Source organism: Epinephelus moara, chromosome 17, assembly GCF_006386435.1.
Source record: "Epinephelus moara isolate mb chromosome 17, YSFRI_EMoa_1.0, whole genome shotgun sequence".
NCBI lineage: Eukaryota > Metazoa > Chordata > Actinopteri > Perciformes > Serranidae > Epinephelus > Epinephelus moara.
Window position 1 is genome coordinate 16,473,175 of NC_065522.1, and position 22,046 is coordinate 16,495,220.

Here is a 22,046-nt window from a genome sequence, read left to right on the forward strand (position 1 = left end):
AGAGACAGAGAGAAAGATATTAAAGAAAGGTCATGCAGGAAATAGATAAGTCTAGGAAATAAAGTAGAACTTGCTGTCTTTAGTAAATTATTTGTCCGGACCACTAGATCCTTCAACCCCCACTTTTGAGTTTCAGTTTTTCCATTTCTCTTTGACTACAGCATTAATTTATTCCTTTTCTTTCTTTCATTCTTTCTATTTTTTTGGTCTCTTGCATTTCACCCTTCTTGACTTCACTTGCTCTACTTTGTTCCCTCAGGGGTTGCAGAGGGAGATTAATTCTCTCTCCTCGCCACTGCTTCTTCAACCAGTCTCGCATCTAGTTATCTACATTTCTCTTTGTATAGATGTAGAATATGTATGTATGCATGTACCAATCTATCCCCTCTGTCTAATATCCATTTTCAACCCAATCTGACAGACTTAATATTAGCATTGTATGTTTCTGAAAACCACAAATATGTTACATGTGAACTTTTCAGATGTAGCAGATATGTTAAAACTTCAAATTTTCAATTTTATGTTGGGACAACACTTTGATTAATGACGCGTTGGGTTTAGGCACAAAAACACTTGGTTAGGGTTAGGAAAACATCATGTTTCTGCTTAATACCTGGTTCGGTTACTTCAAACATGTATAGACAAATACCTGCTTTTATTGCTACAAACACAGCTGGAAATGTCTTAAAAAATACCAGCTATTGTCCTTACATACATGTTTGGAAATGTCCCAGACTCTGATTAAAAATTACCCATTATTGCTGCTGTAAACATGGCTGGAAATGTTCTGCACTTTTTTAAAAAAAAATTACCGGCTTTTACTGCTACAAGTACGGCTGGAAATCTAATGAAATCTTGTGAAAAGCAATACCTGCTTTTGTAGCTGCAAAGATGGTTGGCAATGTCTTATACTACCCTTAAAAAATACCTGTTTTGTTGTTGCTATAGACATGGTTGGAATATCCCGCGCCAGCTCAGTGGCCTAGGTAGAGTGTCGCCCTGAGACTGGGAGGTCGTGGGTTCAATCCCCGGCCGGGTCATACCAAAGACTATAAAAATGGGACCCATTGCCTCCCTGCTTGGCACTCAGCATCAGGGGTTGGAATTGGGGGGTTAGATCACCACATGATTCCCGAGCGCGGCACCGCTGCTGCTCACCGCTCCCTCAGGGGATGGGTCAAATGCGGAGAACAAATTTCACACACTCAGGTGTGCGACAATCAGTGGAACTTTAACTTTTTTAACTTTAATTAAAAAAAAAAAAAAAAAAAAAAAAAAAAGGTAGCAATTCTTGTTACAAATAATGCCTGGAAATGTCCCAAACTATCGTTAAAAAAACACCTGTTTTTTCTACAAATATGGCTGGAAATGTCCTGAACTATTGTCAAAAAAATACTTGCTTTTCTGCTATCAACACAGCTGAAATATCTTGAACTTTTGTTAAAAAAAAAAATACCTGCATTTCTCTCTACAAAAACGGCTGGACATGTCCCAAATTTTGTTTTAAAAAATACCTGGAATCTTGTTACAAACACAGCTGGACAGCTGGATATGTCCCGATCTCTCGTTAAAAAAACATAACCAGCAATTCTTGTTACAAACATGGCTGGAAATGTCCACAACTATCATTAAAAAATACCTACTTTTGTTGATACAAATATGGCTGGAAATGTCACCAACAATCGTTACAAAAATACCTCTTTTTGTTGCTACAGACATGACTGGCAATGTCCCAGACTGTTAAAAAATACCTGCATTTAACTCGGTAAACAAGGCTGGAAATGTCAACTCTTGTTAAAAAGTACCTGCTTTGTCGCTATCATGTATATGAGGTTTATTCATTCTTGCAACATGTCCTTGTGCAGAAAGGTAATGCCAAGGTAATGACAATGCCAATATTTTAATGTGGTGACTGGACTGCCATTTTTCTTCTTTTTGTCTCTCCTCCTCATTGCCTTCAGCCGTCTTTCTATACTTTGGGTGGAGGATGTACGAGGGCGGGCAAGAAGTTCTGAAAAAAGATCTTTAAATCACTCCTTTTCTTCTCCACCTCTACCTTCCTGCTCCTTAGTCCTTCATCCATGAATCCCTTTATTATTTTACTCTCACTTTCTCTTACACTTGACACCAATAAATCTCTCTACCCCCTCCTCCTTATTCTCCCTTTTCTAATTTCTGGCAAGCCACTTTTCTGCCATTAATCTCTCGCTGTCCTTAAATCTTCCTCAGGCCCGCTCTCCCTCTGTTTGGTCCATTCGCTCTGTTTCTTCCCCATCTTCCTGTAAGGCCCTATATCTCCCTCGTCCTAAAAATCGCCCTGTCATTTCTCCGCCGCATTGCCTGTCCTTTTGTGTTTATCGCCGCATCTTCCCCGTGTCACCTTCTCCACTTCCCCGGGTGAGCAAACAGTGGTGCTTGAAGCTTAGGTTCATCTTCTGTGTCCAAGTGAAACGGGATCAGAATCTAGTAATCATAACAGTAAATAATACACATAAAGTGCTTGGTGCTTATTTCAAGGAATGCATGAAATGTATTTTTTATATGCTGACTCGTCCTCCTCTTGTCTTATCACCAATGCACAGCCTCAGCAGTAATCTCATATCACATAGTTTCATTTCAGAGAGTTTTCCACAGCCATATTTCTTCCCCGACACTTGTTCTTCGTAAGAAAGATGTGAATGTGAACCAACACGTCTTTGATTTTGTCTAATAAGTCAAGCGCACTCTGCCGTGCATCACAGCTTTGTTTTTTGCGCTTTGGCATGCCAAGACTTGTCTAACTTTATTTCCTCTCCACACAAATATCTTCTCTATCCTCACTGCATCTTTGTCTGAAAAATGAGTCCAAACACTTTGCAGAGTTTTGTATGAGTAATACAGTGGCAATCTGCCATTTGCTAAAACGAATGCTGGCATTGACGGAGAAAGGTTCACACTTTGCACTCTGGAGCTAATTGTGTTCCAGTTAATAAGGACATTTTGTCAGGATTAAATTTGATCAGAACCGTTTCTGTAGATTTATCTGACTCTTTGTGCTTCTTGGGTGACGCAATCGTACATAAAATACATGGATAATCAGTGGCAGATCTTCCTATTGGCAACATAGGCAGCTACTTTGGGCACCAGCCCCCGCACCCGAATGCATATAGACTGAATTGGCAGATTAGACAAAAAACATAGCACTTCTATAATTACTACACACAGCCAAGGCTCTGTGCCGTTTCCAGTGTGGGTCAATCGGCAGAGCAAGGGATCAGGGCATAGATCAGTTTCAGGCCAGGAGCTGACTGCATAATGAGCTGCTGTCGGAGCAAATCTGGCCTCAACAATGCTCAAAGCTAAATGCTACCAGCGTGCAAACATGCTCACAGTGACCATCTTAGTTTAACATGTTAGCACACAGACAAATCTAAAGATGAAAAGTTAAAGGATCATCAAAGTTGTCAGAATTCATCCTGAGTGAGGCACGAATATCTGTGCCAAAATTCATGGCTATCTATCCAGTATTTGCTGAGATATTTCAGTCTGGATGAAAGCAGTGGAACGACCGGCAGACAGGTCAACACTGCAATCATTTGAGCCAAAAAATTAAAAGGCTAAAATGACATTTGAATGTGTTCAGAGGCTGGTATCTCAAGGTCAGGCTGAACACGCACCTCTTCTACAAATAAAACTGTTCAGCCGCACAGAGATCCAAATGAATGGTGCATTCAGGTGCTCCTCGTCAACCTATGAAGTCAAACATTTCCATTTTTATCACCAGGAAATTGCCCTCAAAGAACCAAAAAAGCATAAACTCTAGTGGTCAGCTGGGGCAAGTTTAAAGGTACCTGAGCTTCCTCTTAATTCAGGCAAAATATGACTGAATTTTTCAATTTCATCTGGTGGAAACTTTGGAAAAGGTCAGACCTTGACTTTTAAAGTTTATTCTTGACCTTGGAAACATAAAATGATACCCCACATGATACTGGAGCCCTAAAACATATAAAATCAACCTTGTTGAACACTAATGATGTATCTAGAGTGGGGACTTGAAAAGGTAACCCCGTCTCACTATGAAGTTTTTGATTTCCAGCTTTGGACACCGGCAAAAAACCTGTCCCTTCATATCGCCATGGTACGAGGCTAGTCACCGTTATTGTTAAACCGCCATGGTACGAGGCTAGTCACCGTTATTGTTAAACAAGTCAAGTCATTGAGCCCTTACACAGAAACGGTTCATAGTTGCTTGTGTATTGTTTGCTAGCTCCTGGTAAATATCATATTAGTCAGCGTCAGGCTGTGTTTTTAAAGTGCTAACTGTCTAACTAGCATCTTGAATCTGTCCTGTTGGTCTTCTAGTTTCTCTTTTTTAATGACAAATACAGACTATTATCACCTGCTGGTATGGACGGTTATTTCCTCTAATGCAGATGCAGAGCACACGTGCCAGATGGCCACTGGCTGTTGTCTTTGTGGTGTATTCAAGGGCAACTTCTTGGCCCAGACAGGCGACATGAAGTGATGCAACAGTTGGCCTTTGCCACCACCAGTTATTTGATGTTGCTTTGGTGTGTCTGTGGCTTAAATGTCCTTTAAGGCAGTGGTTCCCAACTGGTTCCATAAGTGTGCCACGAGTCCATACAGAAAGGACCTCAAGTGACTCACAAAGGTGTCAAGTTTGTCAAAAATCTACTTTCTTTTTAAGTACAGTGAATTTTCAGCACAGAGCTTTTTTTTAAAGTGCAGTTTCTTGCTGTAGAGTGAGTGACTAACGGAAAGCTACTTGAGAGAGACAGCAAACTAGCTCGATGACATGGTCAAACGCAAGTATGACAATGAATGTGTTAAACTGTGTGGACGTTGAACAATGACTAAGGAGAAATCTGGTCCCTGTAGCTGGACCAGTTGGGAACCACTGCTCTAAGGGACAAAAAGGAGTAAAGTCCATCCACCCATATCTTGACTATTAGAACTGTGTGTGTGTCTTAACAGTATCTTAATTGTTATGCAACATCACTATCTGCATCTTTGCCAAGTGTAAACTTTTAATCTGGTGGCGTGGGGCCTCGGCGCCCAGCAAAGGAGATTACGCACTCACACACACAGAGTTAAGTTAATGTTAATCCAAATCAAAGTGAAGCCACAGAAGGGGAAAAGATGCTTACCAAGGAGCAAGGAGAGACAAAGATGAAAGGACACGTGGAGAGAGACAAAGACAGAGGACGACACATACGGAGAGAGGAAGAGGAGCGTGATTATTGTTTGCTAGATAACAGGGAGATCATGCAAAACAAAGATATGATCAAAGGCAGACGCACCGTTGAAATGCACCACGTATCCCAACTCCCCCTGCAAAATGTGCCTTTTAATGTGTGCAGCTACGTGTGTGTTCTTTAACATGGGTGTGTTTTTCCATTAATCTCCTCCTCGGTGCCTCCCAATGGCATCTTAATGTTTGAAGAAGCTATTTGAGACTCGGTGACTGCAGATTACCGATAAGGAAAATTACTCTGTCAGAATTTATCAGCGCGAAAATCATCCCATGTGTGTGTTCGTATTGGTTGGAGACAGAGGGTTTTCTTGCTCGGGCATATGTTGGCGTCCATGTGTGCGCTCGTATGTGTGCGCTTTGAGAGTGTTTTTATCCCTCCTCCGGGGAGACCCCACGCACCGTCTGTCTCTGACTGATTCTGTATTCATTGCCACGGAGAGACGGGAAAGAGAGGGAGAGGAGGAGACGGAAAGAAGGAGGAAGAAAGGAAGAGAGAAATGAGATGCAAGTATGACAAAGAGAAAGGAGAGAAAAGAACATACTTAAGAGCAACAAATAAAAAAGATAAAGGGTGTTTTTGACAAGAGGTTATAATTTTCATTCATGCTTCAACTGTCTAAACAGATGTCTCCACTCTCCTTACAACAGCTCTCTCAAATACAGCAATTTTACAACCTGATGTTCGATGTCACCTGCGCTTCCAAAATGACATTTTTTTTTTTTTTTACCGTCACGTCTGCAGCCATTTTGTAAGCGCAGGTGCTGCAGACTTTCTATTTTGTTTTGTATCTCTTTTTTTCTCCTCTTCCCCAAATGGTGGATCTCGCTGTGAAAAAAAAAATGGACAGAGCAGCTGAAGAGGTGAGAGGGGCGTAGGAGGGAGACAGGGAGACGAGAGGAGGCGGGAGGAAAAGAGGCAGAGGAAATAAAAGGATGAGGTGAGGAGGAGAGAAAGAAAGAGAAAATGGAGGCTGAAGGAGGAGGAGGAGGAGGTGTTTTCCATCCTGTTTGTTTTTCATTAGGGCTTTCAAATCTAATGAGAGGCTAAGAGGGAGACAAGAAGGAGACAGGAGGACCAAGACAGAAGCCACGCAGAGAGATAAAAGGCAAATATGCAAACACTCAGGGAGGAGATACAGAAAATGTCCAGAACTGAAAGAGGAGACAGAAAAATGATTAAAAAATAAAGAGAACCAGCGAGATAACATGCATTAATGGACTGAGGCATAATAACTCTGCCAGCCTTACTGGTTCTGCATACCAATATAACACTCAACACAGGCAGTGTGTGTGTGTGTGTGTGTGTGGTCAGAGAAACAGATGGAAGCTGTGTGTGTTACAGTCGGGTGAGATTCCACATTGTTTGAGCTCTACATCTCCAAACAGCATCGCTAACTAATCTGCTCGGCAGGATCTATCACAGTGTGTGTGTTTGTGCATGTGTGTGTGTGTGTGTGTGTGTGTATGAGAGAAGACGGGAGGTGGATGACTCATGGAAACATGTTGCCCCCCCCCATGCGTCACTTTGTTTATGGGTTATAAGACCATGACGATCTTTATTCAGTAGTTATCAGTGATGAGGGGGCGACACATGGCAGAGGTCATGGGGTCAGACTAAAAAGCAAAGATGTTGCTATGATTCCTCTGTGCCATAGAGCTCCAATATCGCCCTGAAAACCATTGACGCATGTGAAGGAGCCACATATCCAGGATGTCAAACTGACTCAGCAGCAACAACAGGTTAAAAAGACAAAGATAGTTAGCAGCTAAAGCTGAACTATAGGCTACAGATCACAGTGTAAAAGTGAACCACCACATCACTGCTGATCGCCACAGAAGACAATGAATATAAAGGGAAACTTTGCTGATATTGAACCAGCTGTGTGGCATCGCAGTGTGTGCAGATGAATGGTGTTTGGCTTCGCCTCTGTGCCGCTGCCAGCACCTGGACCGGGAAGTCAGACAACGTTCACACACTGTGATGACACACAGCTGATTCAATATGAGCAAAGTTTCCCTGCTTCCCTTCACTGGTTCCTGTACAGCAGGGTCCGTCTTTGTTTCACTGTTATAATCATTAAAAAGCAAAAGCAGCATGTGTATACATTCAGTAGGCTATATCTTCAGTAGCTAGCTAGCTAACCCTACACTTTTCAGGGTTTGATTTTGGTTTTGGAACAGGGAAGAAACGTATATCTTTTCCCAACCTCTCCAGGTAACGAGTATCATTAATACACGACGTGCCCCAGGCACAACATTTAGCTCCAAATCCACAAAACCAGCCTGAAAATGAAGGAAATCTGAAACGACTGCATTAGAGTCAATGGAGCACAATGTGGTGTTGTCGGACCCTGGTCTGAGCCGGCCCGATGCTACGTTATGATTGGCCAGTCTGCATCTGGGGGCAGGGCTTGGCGAAGAGTCAATTATCACCACCTCCATCTTCTATCTATCTATCTATCTATCTATCCATCTATCTTGACTGAGAACTCTAATGAGATCCCAGGGGTGATAAAGTCAGAAGGCAGGTGAGACAGTCGTGGTTGACACTGTCTCTAAACCACACACAACGCAACAGGCATAATGTAAAGGTCGACTTCATTGTATGGGCTTTGGGATCTTGCAATTGCCGCTCTTTTCTACACTGTAGCAACAAGATAAACAAATGTCTCGTAGATAATGGCACAAGCGTCCTTGAGTACGGAACAACATAATGTGAAAGCTGAGCGGTGGCAAACTTACTCGGGCATGGTACAAATCGATCATGCCAATAAGGAAACGCCCTCACGTAGGTCTGCTTTTGTGTCCATTGATGGTTGATTGCCTTGTTTGTGGAATCAACTGACCACTCAGATAGTCAGGATTATGATGAGTGACATACTTCTTTGAACAATGTTAGAAAGTGTTTACTACTACTAGTAACTGCTACAGCCTTCAGTATCAACTGCACATCAGCTGAGTGGATGCATCACTCACTACTGATTAGTTAGAGCAAAACATCACCACACTGCACCACAGTACATAAAGACTGCACATTTCCTCCCTTCCTGAGTGATTGAAGTAAAAATTCAATCTGATTATGAGGTGACGTGAAACAGGAGACATGACTGATGGCGAATATGACTGGACCACGAGCATGGAAGTCAGATTTAATTAGATTTGGGCAAAGATAGTAACATCCTTCCTGTCAGCTTTCACACTGTCTCAAACTGTGGCAAATGTGTTAATAGTGCAAGCTCGAAGAGAAGTCCAGACTCCACAAAGCAAAACTTACAGTAGCTTTGGGGTTCAGTCAAGTCTTACTGTGTAATCAGCAACCTTTCAAACCTCTTATCAAATCGATCCAGGTTTACCTTTCAGTTTTCAGTAACTTATAAATGACTTTAAAGAGCCCAGACATCCAAAGAACTGCACCTGAAGTTTCCCCAAATAGGTAACATATTCTCTATTTAACTACAGAACTGCCTGAATGATTCATGCATTGGTGTTTGCTAATAAAAAGAGAGGAGGTGAAAGATTAGAGAAAGGATTTGTTACACTAAGAGCTTAACAAATCCAGGTAATACCAGCTTAGAACTGAACCCAAAATGGATCTGACTGTTTGTTGGAACCCAACCCAACCAGGTCAGAGCCAGCTGAACCAAAGCTCCTCAGGAAGTTTGGAAAAAATATGATGGAAGGTAGAATGAAACAAATATAACACATGTCCAATTCAAAACAAGACTGATCCACAGACCGGACTACCTTCAACTTAACCATGGAGGACATCTTCTCTCTTGTTTCTCTGACTTTGTCTTTCTAGTTTCTATAGCGCCAGATCGATAGACCCTGCCCTCTTCCTCTCCCGTACTCTTCATTATATTCCCCTCGCAACATCCTCAGCTAACAAAAGATCCGAGGTCAAGAAACAGAGCCAAGGGTGAGAGGATGGGAAATGTTTTGGCCGATCAGTTCTGTCTTTTGGTGCTGCGCAGCCTTGGACAGTAGGTCAAAACATGAACACAGCCAGGGTTGGGGCTTAATTTCCCACTGGGCCGTCTGCAGTGTAAACTCACAGGCTCTGTTGTAAGGTTGAACAAAATCAGCCAACCGACATATAAAGTAGTAATTCTAAGTCTTGAAAATATCTACTTTTCTGCATTTGGTATCACTGACAACGGAGCATCAGAGAAATGGAAATCAGACAGCTTGCTAGTTCTCTGAGATACTGACAGCTGTGCCGTCTTTGTTAGATTTCAAATCATGAATATGCAATATGAAATGTGATGATATACAGTGATTTACTTACAGTATGAAATGGATGAATGATTAAAACCAACGTGGAGATAGACTGCAAGACACACCTTCCTTTGTGGCCAAAATTCTGGCTACACAAAGACTGATTGGAAGTCAATGAGAAATACCCAACTTTCCAACAGTGTATAGAGGTTAGACAGAAGGAGTATACGGTTGCTAGGGATTCCAAACACCCTCATCTCCCTAAGCAATCACCAGGCTGATGTGCCGTTGGGCATTGGTAAGTGTTAACTGTTCTGAATGATCATACTCTAAGGCAGGGTGAAAAGCCTGCCATCATAGAGAGGGGTGAGACATGATGAGGATACAAATGGGGACAATGGGGACACTTTTATACAGTCTTTCCTCGAAGGCATTGCACACAATGGTACATACAAAAAGTAAAGGAAATAAAAAGAAAAGAGCTCGAGAGCAACTTTGGGTTTGCCCGGGTTCAGGAGCTAAAATTACTATTCATGTTTTCCATAGACAATTTTACGTGACTTCTAGATGAGTCTTTTCTGTGGCATTTAAATTGAATCATCAATACAAATACAACAGCATTAGAAAAAGTCCGGTTTTTGATAAAAAAGTTGAAGGTACATGTCTGAGCACATAAACATCTAGAAGGAGATGGTAATTACAACTCCCTAGGTGTATTTTGGCAACACGTAACCAATGGACGAGCTTGAAATTCTGTTACTGTACACGCACCGCTAAGGGCAGGAGAAGGATATAGATTTTGTTGTTGAGAAAGCTTGTAACATTATCTGCAGCTCAAAGGAATTCACTTTGGCAAACGTTTTAAATCTACGTATGCTCATACAATGGTTCGTAGGATAAATTAGGAACATGCACATACAATGGTTTATATGATGTTTAACGTACTAGCACCCAGTGAATAGCATCATGTCTTATCTACTTAACGTAAAGTTATGTACATAACTTTAAAGTTGCGCAGATTAGGTTCAGGAAAAGAAACATGGTGACCTGGGGTCTCATTTATATAAAAATACATAGGATCCATACTAAAAATTAGGGCCGTAACGGTACATGTATTTGTGTCGAACCATTCGGTACCCGACTTTCAGTTCGGCACAACCCTGTACCGAATGATTGGGTGAAGGATATTATTTTATTTTATTTTGTTTTATTTTAATTCCGTTTTTGCGAGCCGAACCATTTAAAATATCTAGTTCCCCGACGGACATAATTGAGTGACGGACCGAGTCCAACCATAAATCTCCACTTTCACTTTGTGCAGCGCATTCTCGCATTTTGACAACATGGCAAGTCAGCCTGACGAACCTGAAGACCCACCCGCAAACCTTAAGTCCTCCGTTTGGGAACACTTTGGTTTCAGGGTAAAATATGAAGATGGAAATAAACAAGTTGACAAGACAAAAGCAGTGTGCCGACACTGCGGAACAGCGGTCGGGTATGTACTTGGAAACACGTCTAACATGCTAACGCATCTAAAGCGACACCACCCGAGTTTGAACGTTAACCGGCACGACTAGAAAAAGCAATCTGGTGCAAACTACGATATCGTCGTCGTTTAAAAAGAAAGAGCGTTTCCCTGACCATCGCGCTAAAGAAATAACCAACGCCATTGGAGTTGAGTAAAATTGTTTAAGCTGCACTTTAGATATAAGCATGTTTTGTTTACTGCACTTTAACAAAGTGGGAAAGCTAAGTAAGTTCCTAGTAAAACTGAATCTGAGCAGGCTTTAAAGCTGACCAGCTGCACTATACTTTTTATTTTAATTGAGTAAAACTGTTAAAGCAGAAATGTATATTTATATTTTTCATTCAAAAAATGTGTTAAAAAAACAGCAGGATTTTATTTTTCACTTTTATATTTCTATTTTCATTCAAACAATGTGAAAAAGCAGGATTTTATATATATTTGTTTCATTCAAAAATTGTGTAAAAAGAGTTAACTGCTGTGGTGGTATGTTTTAATAAGGTTACCAATAAGTAAAAGATATTTAATAGTTGTCTATTTTTTTCATTACTGTACTGATTTTTGTGTACCGTTACACCCCTACTAAAAATGTATGTAAGAACAAAAGCCAAATATTGTCAAAAGCCAAAAAATAATAATAAAACTATTTCTACAATCATCCTTCCACCTCACCATCTGCGTCTCCAATTTTCTGTCTCCAAAATGTTCATCAGCATGGCTCAAAGTTTTTCCCATCAAGTCTGTTTTTATAGATCACAACTTTTGCGTGGCAAGTGCCATACACCTCTTTCAGGCCTTGTTTTGTGCATATGCAGTGTTTATAAATGAGACCCCTGGTACCTTAAAACAACTCATGCTCACTTGGTTTCACACAGGACATGAACATCGGTCCCCTGGGGGAAAGTCCTGTGTTTGTTTTACCTAGCCACCACCCCAATCTGGATCCTTATGTAGACTTTTGGTCATTATACTACGTCCTTCTTTAACCCCATCAGTGCCTGGGTCATGTGATCACCCTTCCCGATTACATGAGTTATATACGAATAACTGGCGCATGATTATGTGGGTTATATACGAATTGTGGTGCATTACTTTTCATAGGTATACGTATAGGTATACGAACCATTACGAGAACAGCCTGTTTGAATCCACTATCACTTGATTTGTGCCTTCTACTGGCTTCTTCTCCATAGTTACAGCAGCCAAGGCTCATGGGAATTGTAGTACTTAAAGCAGCCTGCCATGCCGGAAACAAGAAACATTTTAAAACCTCTCTAACTCCGCTAGGACGCTGACGTCCTCGCTCCCTCCCTCCTCTGTTAAATGGTATCTCACAGGTGCACTACATCATCAAACCATGTGATGTTTGGTATTGCCAGATTCTGGCAGCTCTCGACTTTTCAAAAATAACATTGTTTTCTGGCAGCTCTCGACTTTTCAAAAATAACATTGTTTTTTTTTTTATTTATTATGTATTTCGCACCAGAGCAGCCTAAACACACAAAGTCCAAAATCGCGATGAGTGGTGACAAGTCATGTCATGCCATTTTTCGACAAGAAAAGTTAAAGGATTACTCGCCATCTTATGTGGAGCCGTCAGTGGGGACTTAGATCTTTTATAAACGGTAAGAGTCTCACGCCTACCACTATTTTTGGCTGAGATATACCGTCTAGAAAGTGGGATCATAACTTTTACGTTTCATATGGCTTTATTTGGTGATATTTTATGGTGTTTCTGTGTCATAAACAACATCAGCTATCATAATCACACCTGATTTCAATAAGGTACAATGTCTGAAGCTGGCTGAGTGTTGTTTGATCACTGATAGTACTGTTTTGAAGACGAGTAAGCGCTCCTGTCATTTGGAGCTCCGCCTGGATCTTTTCATGGAAAAAACACTGTAGAATGGTCATACTTTGAGCAATCTTCTTCAAACTTGAAACAGATGTTCATTGATAGTGTGCCTACAGCCCCACAGTGTCATTTACCTGCTCAGATAAAACCATAGACAGTTATTCATCCTGAAACACATTTTTTATTTTATTTTAGGCATAATCTTCATTTTTTTACTGACTTCAGAGGCCCATTACTCTGTCTCTGTGTCACCTAGAGTGTTTCTGACACTTTCACAGGAAACTTCAGTTTTCTTTCTGGCAAGACCTCATGCATGCATGTAGTCAGAGCGGTTCAGACGCTACAGTCATTTTAATTTGGGTATGTCATTTTAGGCGTTTTTGCTACAAAATGGGGGTGGAGTGCAAGAGGTTAAATGGGAACAGAAATCGGGGAAAACATGCTTGTCAGATTGTTGCCTTTTGGAAAGTAATATAAATTGTTGGACGCAGCCTCCCCAATTACAACGTCCGAGAGATGTGGAGGGGTTGTGGAGGGGGTTCAGGCTCTGTTTGACCATCCGACAAGCGCTTCAGTTAAAATGTACTGACCTTTAAATAACAGTCATAATTTGAAATACGCAGTTGAGGAACAAGAGCTGACATGATGTGTGACTTGCTTGGGACGTGGTTCTAATGAAGTCTAATAGCTGTTGGACCGGTGTGTAATGCAGTGCATCCTCCTCTGTGAAACATTGTCCACAGTCTGTTTAAAAGGTGACTGCGCTGTCCATTTACACACCCAATAACTCACTCAGATGTGTTAAATGGAGCGTGGGCCGGACCGGTGCAAGAGTATTTCCGCAACCTGAGTCAGCCTCCTCTGAATAAATGAATAATTTGGGTGTGTGTTTGTGTGTGAGTGATTGTGTGTCTGTTGGCAGAAGTGCATATTTGCATGTGTGTTTTCATGTATCTATTTGTTTGATGTTTGGATGTGAATGCCTGAAATGTGGGCGAGAGATGTGTCTGTGTGCGCGCCCTCCTCACAGAAGGCCAAGTTCGGACTTGCCCCGAGCTAAAATGACTAAGTGAGTCCCCAATAGGTTTTCTCCTCTCTCCCTTGCTTCCTCCCTCTCTGTACTTAAACAGGTTACATGAAAATGCATTTGAGAGGTGCCAGGCAAAACCACATGTAATGGATGAGGCTCGTATCATTATTTTTCAAACCATGTGCCACTTGAATTTCAGGTAAATTAAATCTGCTCCTACGGTATCATTGCTCAACCTTTACTCTCTCTGAAGAACATTCAGGGGATATTTATGATTAATTCATCGCAAAAAGATTCTTCAAAGGCTTTCAACTTCTGGTGCATGTAAAAAATTGAGACCACCCATCTGTAAAACAGACAGACAGCCAACCGTCCTCTCTGTCGTCCGTCAATATATCAGTCCTCACACAGAATACATTGCCTCATGCTTTTGAGAGATACAAAATCAGCCTGGCTGCCTCGTTACCTATTCCTCTCCCTCTCTAAATGTGCTGCTTCAAAGACAGCTGCTTCCTACTTGACCATCCTACATACAGGAGCAACTACTCCTGGGGTTTTAACAGTCCTCTTCTCATCAGTGGCTATACATTTTCCCTCCCACATTCCATTTGCAATCGTCCGAACAAATGTTTGTATCCTGACTGATTCATCAGGGAAATGAACCCAGTCGTTTGGACCACGTCAGTCCCTCCACTAAGCAAAGAATGTCTCGGAAAAGAAGGCTTTTACTGTTGGGAAGTCTGGAAACCACTGTGTACATCCAAATATATCCAACATACCACATGCATCCAGTGTGTCGGGTTCATCTTTCTCTGAGGGTTATAGCCAGCAACTCCCAGCAGATTATGCTTTTAGGGATATCACACTGTTTCTGCCGGACAACCCCACTGAAGCATGACACCATTTGGTGTTCAGTTTAAAAAATATATCCTAACCTTGCTCTAAAGAACATTACAAGATAGATTATTTATGATACCCTGGCAGGAAACTCTTCGCCTACACTAAATTGCCAGTTTATTACATACACGTAGCAGAAACTGATGCAGTCTAACTCAACAGTCCTGCAATAAATCCTCCCTTCATGAAGGTTGTAATGTTCAGTTTGTGTTGTAATTGTTTTAGGGAGTTGTTGAATTATTTTTATGGCCATTCAGGAGGATGTAATGTACATTCTGCTGCTGGTGAACTGTATAACAGGATACAGAGAGGTGTATAATAGAAGCACCTGTCCCTTGCCGAACTCCCAGTAGTGTCATACTTCAAGGCTTTAAGGGCTCCAGCCCCAAATGTTTTCGCAGAAGCCCTGAGTCTTTTATGTTTAGGTAATTCAGATAAAAATATATGCTGATGTTGGTTATCCTATTATGCTATTCCCTAAAGAAGTCCAATATAATTGAGTAGAATTGAAAAAAGACCATATTTACTTGGCAGTGGGAGGCTGTGGCTCAGAGGTAGAGTGGGTCGTGCGCTAATCAGATGATCGGCTGCTCAGCCCCCGGCTCCTCCGGTCCGCATGTCGAAGTATCCTTGGGCAAGATGCTGAACCCCAGATTGCTCCCGATGGCTCCTCCATCTGTGTGTGAGAGCGTGTGAATGGTTACTGACTAGCAGGTGGCTCCATGTATGGCAGCCTTGGCCACCAGCGTGTGAATGCGTGAATGTGGCATGTAGTGAAGAGCTCAGCTCAGATCAAGGATTCGTGACAGGACGAGTTGAAGCAGGAAACTACTTGCAATGCGCCATTCTGAGATGAATTAGTCACCCTTAACATGTGTTGTGTTGTAGTTTCAGAATGGTGGAGACAGTTGAAAAGCAATAAGATACAAAATAGGATGTATATATGACAGGATTAGTCAGATTTTTAGGCAGTCTATTATCTCAAATGGCTTGAAAAATAATGCATATAGCTGTCGTATATGGAGGTAGCATGTCTTTGGCCCCTCCTAGGTAACTATTGCATGTTGCTCCTGACCGCTATACATTAAACTACATATTTGGTCCTTAAACTGAATTTTTCTCCTCCAATCTTCCCATTCCTCCAACTCTTATCCTCTTCTACTCTCCTCTCTATTTCCTCCCTCCCTCCAATCTTTAATGTATCCTCTCGCATACTGTGACAACATCGCAGCAAGACCCACCAGAGACAAACAACTGTCTGGAACTGACTGCAGGTCCCCACTCTGCCTCCCCTGTGCCACTGCTACGCCTATTAGCCACGAGCTAATTATCTAGTGGCACTCCCCGTGGGATTGGCTGGTCCCACAGTAAGCTAATTAGCATGCACCTGATTGAACGGGCAGGGCTGAGGACTGAGCAAGTGGAACTAAGAATGACAGACATGGAAGCAGAAGTAAAATTAGAAAAATGTGGGAAGGTGATTGTATGGCAGCCGGCGAGGTGAAACACTCAGCTACTCTGCTACATTAGCATTTGAGTCAACTGGGAGAGGAAACATTGTGCAAGATGTTTGGCAATCTCTTAAATAGGACATCAAGGAAAGGCTTAAAAATTTTGGTGGCTGTTAGCATTAACAACCCAGTGGGACCAGGCAAGAAATTGGTCGCATAATTCTGGTTTATGCTACATTGGATAATGTGGTTTTTTGTTCATTAACCACAGCAGAACCATAGCTTTGTATAGCTTGTCATCTGTGTCGCACTAAAGTGGGATCTACACGGGTCATTATGCTGCTAGAGCTCCATGGTGCCTCTGCAGTGCAGGAGTGCTGCAGTAGATAATAAGCACGACCAAAGATAGCTTCACTTTTCCGTGTTGCCACAGAGGAACAGGCCTGTCACTGAGACCACCCACTTGTGTATGGATTGCAAGTGGAGGGGAACACAGTTGACCTATAGACAAAATAAAAGCTACTTGACTCATGGGGGAAGTCATGTGAAGCAGTTGGTGCTCTGTGGTCAGTCAATATGGCAACTTATAGGGTGTACCTGTGTGTGCCTGTGTGTGATTATGGACTGAAATGTTATAAAAGCCTTGGAAATGTGTGTTCCAGGGGTGTAAATATAGATGTGGGGGGCCCTTAGAGATAGAGTGGGCCCTTATGTGTCACCTTGAAATTATGCCTGTGTTCAAAGAGAAACCTTGAATGAATGAGTTTTTTTCTGAATGCATCACCTTCCTCCATTGTCTAAAACAAGCCAACAGATCATGCTAGCTAGCGCTGGCTAATGTCTGTGGAGAATTGTTTTGCCTCCAGCTAAGCCCCGCCCACCAAAAAACATCATACTGTTTACTAATAGTAAAAGGGTCCATAGCGTGCACTAGGGCTTGTCATAATAGCATGCATTGGAGGCCATTGTAACTACCTTGCGCCACTGGTGTGTGAATATCTATGGAAGCAGATAAGAGACATAAATGTTTAAATGCTAACAGCCACTGAATATTGAACCCTGAAATATACTTTGAAAACTATATATTTGAATTTATGAGTTCTGAATTTATTTATTTGAAATTATGACATGAAATTTCTTGATTTGCAATTTCAAAAGCTAAATTGGATTTTTTTTCAGTATGTGTTCAATGTTTTCAATGTTCAAATCCAAAAATTTAACTTTAATTAAAAAAAAAAAAGAAAAGATTCAGGTTGCTCAAATTTGATTGGTTAAAGTAAGATCTAAAAAAAAATCTAGTTGACAAGAAAAAAAAAAAAAATCAAAGAGAACATTAGTCAAATTTGATTGGTCGAAACATTCAGACTCGATTGCCAAACACTGTCCTGGGTATTTTGGATGATGCTATTTGAATTTTTTATTTCAACGTGAATTTTTAGACATGAATTTGACTAATCAAATTTAAGCAACTTGAATCGATTTGTAGGTTTTTTTTTCTTTTTTTCTCTTTAAAAAAAAAAAAAAAAAAAAAAAAAATCTGAATATTTGGATAATTTTGGATTTATATTTCAATTCCAAAGAGGTAAATTAAGAACAAAGAAAAGTACTTCAAAGATATGAATTCAGTGGTGTTTAAATTTCTATATCAAGCATTCAGTAGCTGTTATTCCAAATACTTTTGTCTCATTTGCTTCCATTCATACACATACAGTATGAGTGCTAAGAATACATGAACATAAAAAAACAGCTTGTTATTTTCCTTGTGTCACTCGTCCTTGAGAGCCAAACATGTGTGTGTCAAGTGTGTGCGAGGCGTCTCTGCGTGTCTCAGCCTCCACATTGCAGGCGCTGTGTGGTACTTAGAAATACACACAGCATGCACAATGAGGAGGCCTCAACACGCTGTGTCTTTGGTGGAACAACAGGCTAATCAGTGGCTTGATGGACAAACAAATTAGACTGACCTGCTGGTCAATGAAACAAAAAAAAAGGAGCAGCCTCTTTGAAAGGAAGCAGAGAGGCCATAGAACAGTATGCTGCAGGATCTGTTTCACTGACTGCCTGCTGCACTGATGTCATACTTCACATCTTTCTAAGTTAAATCTGCTTAAGTGAAGTGAAAATGTTTTCAACTTTTCCTCTGTACGGACCCCCAGAAGTGCTTTATAGTTTTGCTTTTGGGCATGTTGTGCTTTTAATAAATAGCTGAAAGTAGAGACGTCAGGAGAGAGAAAGAAAATGACAAGCAAACTGGAGATGTTGTGGTTCATGGTCATTACCTTAACCCTCACAATACACCCTGCAGATTTCTGCACTGGAAACAATGGTTTCTGGTGCACGTTAGAAAATATGTAATGCAGAGCATGTGTGATGCATACCAAAAGTACATGGTGCACATTCCAAACTATCACCTGCACACTGTAAACTATGTGGTCTACACTAGAAGTTTACTCACGCACACAAAGGGCCTGTCCCATTTCTACCCCTTAAATCTTCCACTTGGTATTGAGTGCCCTTGTTTGCGAGATAACCCTTGATGAGGGAAGTGAGTAATATTAGGGTAGAGATCTTTCCCTAAGAAATGAGACACCACGTCATGCAAATCGGTGTGGCCAACGTGCAGGCATATGTCACGCGTAATAGCAACGTAATGAAAATGCCGGCTCCAGCGCTTGTGTTGTGGCGTGTGCTATGTTTATTCTTCTCCATCTGATGAATCAACGGAGGAGAAATGCTGAAAACAGGAGGCGCCTACAACGTCTTCTAGTTCTGATCGATTTTGTTCGGGTAAGTCAATTTGTTTAAATATTTTGATGCTGTTCAACCGAGCTGCTGATGAGTTTACGCTAGTCCAACCATCTGTTGTTTGTATAGCCTACATTACGATCGTACAGTAACAAATTGTAGCCTATATGACTTTGCAAGGTGTTCTGGGAAATTTCATGTTCCACTTCACTTCGTTGAAAGTGTGGGTCGGGGCTCCCTTGGAATCTAGGGCGGATTTTAAGTGTTGGAAACCACTTCCACTACCTCAATTCTGTTTTGGGACACCACTAGCCTAAACGTGAACGTGCACAACCAAGTGCATGTGGGTATTGCTCAGGGAAGTGTGGGTATTGGGACAGGCCCTAAAAGCTATCTGGTGCATACTAGGAACTATCTACTATGTGCTAGGACAAGTATCGAGTGAGAAACCGACGCTGTAGTATCTAGTAAATACTAGATAAGTATGTGTTGCCAGTTGTACCAAACACCCTACGTTTTCTCCTCAATTTGGCACTTCAGACTGAATCAAAAGACAAAGACAAATCATCCATTTGGACGATTTGAGAGGTGGCGGGCCTTCTGTGGTGGTCACCACAATGAGTTTACAGTTGGTAAACAATGGAGGAGAAACTGGTGGTAGTGGTTGCTGGATACCCAGAGCTATACAGCCTGACGATAGACAGCAGGTTGTCAAACTGCCCCTGAGTCATCCTAAAATATTCCTAAAAACAGCCATCATGGAGGAGAAGCTCCTGGACCAACTGGTGGTACTCCCCATGATACACCCTCTTTTTAAGGGTCTCATGTACCCACACAGATCTCTGTTTCCCTGTGCCCAACAAACTATTTACTGACAGCCTCCCACCCTCAACCAGAGCTACAGCAAGTACCCTCTGCCTCAACATTTAAGGAACTAGATACTGATTACTGTGAAATAAAATAAATGGTAGATTGATTACAAGGAACACAGAAAAAAGGTTAAAGTATTTGCTGCATCGAAAGAGATTTTACAGGGGTAAAATTGTACAGTTTCCATGGATACCATTTGTATGCTTACACTCAGGCTTGTGACACCTGCCTCACCCGTTACCGGCTCATGAAGTTCTGCCATATATAGTAAAAAGATCCCTAAAGAGAAGAAGAAGAAGAAGAAGATTATACCTCTGGGAGAACATAATAAAGGAAAGCTCACCCTAAAAAGTAAAGACAAAACAACAAATGTGGGAGGAAACTGCAACGAAAAGCACAGCTCAAAAAGTAGAATGATCAAACTATCGTCCAGTTCTTTTGTCTTATCGGATTTAACCATAGTTGTCTTTGTTTTTGTTGACGGGCAGTGGCGGCTGATACAATAAAATGTAAGTTTTGAGCCATGACTCCTTCTATTCTGGGACCCAATAACACAACAAGACAACATTTTAAGACTCCTATGTAGCCTACAGCCCTGTGGTGGAGAGTCAAGACTCCTATGTAGCCTACAGCCCTGTGGTGGAGAGTCGTGTTTTGCCTCTAGCTAACAAACTGACATTGTGATATCGACCCTAAAAGGGTCAATGCCAATATGTTACTGATACATAATTCATTCTGGTTCAGAATGATCTGAATGAGAGTGGCTGATCACTGAGAGAAACCATCTATAAAATCAAATAATATACATTCTCTCTGCATACATTAATTTTAAACTTCACCGTGGCATTTTCTTCTCAGTGACTTTGGATCTCCGAACTCCCTGAACTTTAAATTACTTTAAAAAGTGCATGTAGACTAATCAGTGTCCTCTCCACCGGCTTCATCTTTTATAATAAAAAATGAGACTACAAAAGGGGCAAGAGTTACGCTGTACTTATTTTTTTAATAAGGCCTGTGACAATAGCTTCTCATATACCCTTAATGAGCCGCATGTCCCACAGTGTGAGCCTGGACTCGTTTGGGTTTCACTTTGAGTATGACCTGTTAAGATATATGTTGAGCTCTGCGGACCTGTCCTTAATATACTGTCCTTAATGCTTTTTTTTTTTTCAAACACATTCTGAAATTTCTCTCTGGCATTCAATAAAGATCTTATTTTAAAATGCAGCAGATATCCAGCAGAAAGTTACAAAAATTGAGTTATACATTTGATTTAATTTTCAATAACTTTCAAGAGTTTCAAACTCTGCATATGACAGTGATAGCATATTTTAAAGCATTGAGAAAAAGCAATAATGCACATTTGTCCTTGAAACTGATGTCACGTTGACGCCTATGTGGTGAAAACTGTCTCATGTGAATTAACCTACATATGCCTACCTGCTATACACACACTGCACACCACACAAATTAAATATATAGATGCACACTTACACCCTCTCTTCCTGCGACCACCACCCGCGTGCCAGTTCCCCGCTAACAACCTGTGACAGGTGGAGAGATAAATCTCCCTCCATGTCCTGAGCTGAGGAGAAACACTTTCAGACTAATTGGTGAGAAAAGAAAAGGAACATTCACTTTATTGTGACAGTCAAGGACAGGGCACCCTTGTTAAAACTTCCAGTGGTCCTTCTCATTTTCTATCTGTAATGGCCAAGATCCTGATGATCAAACCTATAGAAAGTGTAGGTGGATGTGGTGTAAGGAGATGCAGTTAGACCGAGGAGGAATGTATGCTGTGCAGGAATCATTAAAGAAAGGCATATTTTGTCACTTATGGCCATGTACTGAGTTTGAAACCGAATATTTGTGGCTTTGTTTGCACTGCAGAAGTCCCAGCAGGGTTTGTCTGTAATACATACACTCATTAGCCACTTGCTAGTACCAGGTGGGACCCCTTTTGCCTTCAGAACTGCCTTAATTCTTGGTGTCATAGACTCAGCAAGGTGCTGGAAACATTCCTCAGAGATTTTGGTCCATATTGACATGATAGCATCACACAGTTGCTGCAGATTTGTCAGCTGCACATCCATGATGTGAATCTCCCGTTCCACCACATCCCAAAGGTGCTCTATTGGATTGAGATCTGGTGACTGTGGAGGCCATTGGAGTACAGTGAACTCACTGTCATGTTCAATAAA

The 22,046-nt window shown here is 41.4% G+C and overlaps 1 protein-coding gene across 3 annotated transcripts in view; it reads right to left on the reverse strand.

Moving 5' to 3' along the window:
- htr2cl1 (5-hydroxytryptamine (serotonin) receptor 2C, G protein-coupled-like 1) overlaps positions 1–22,046 on the reverse strand; it is a 226,417-nt gene that overhangs the window by 137,228 nt on the left and 67,143 nt on the right. For 2 of the 3 annotated variants that reach the window (XM_050066554.1, XM_050066556.1), the window contains exon 3: positions 15,307–15,455. The gene's annotated coding sequence lies outside the window, so the exon portion shown is untranslated. Of the gene's footprint in view, positions 1–15,306; positions 15,456–20,053; positions 20,126–22,046 lie in introns of those variants that run through there. The other variant, XM_050066557.1, reaches the window with a different exon arrangement.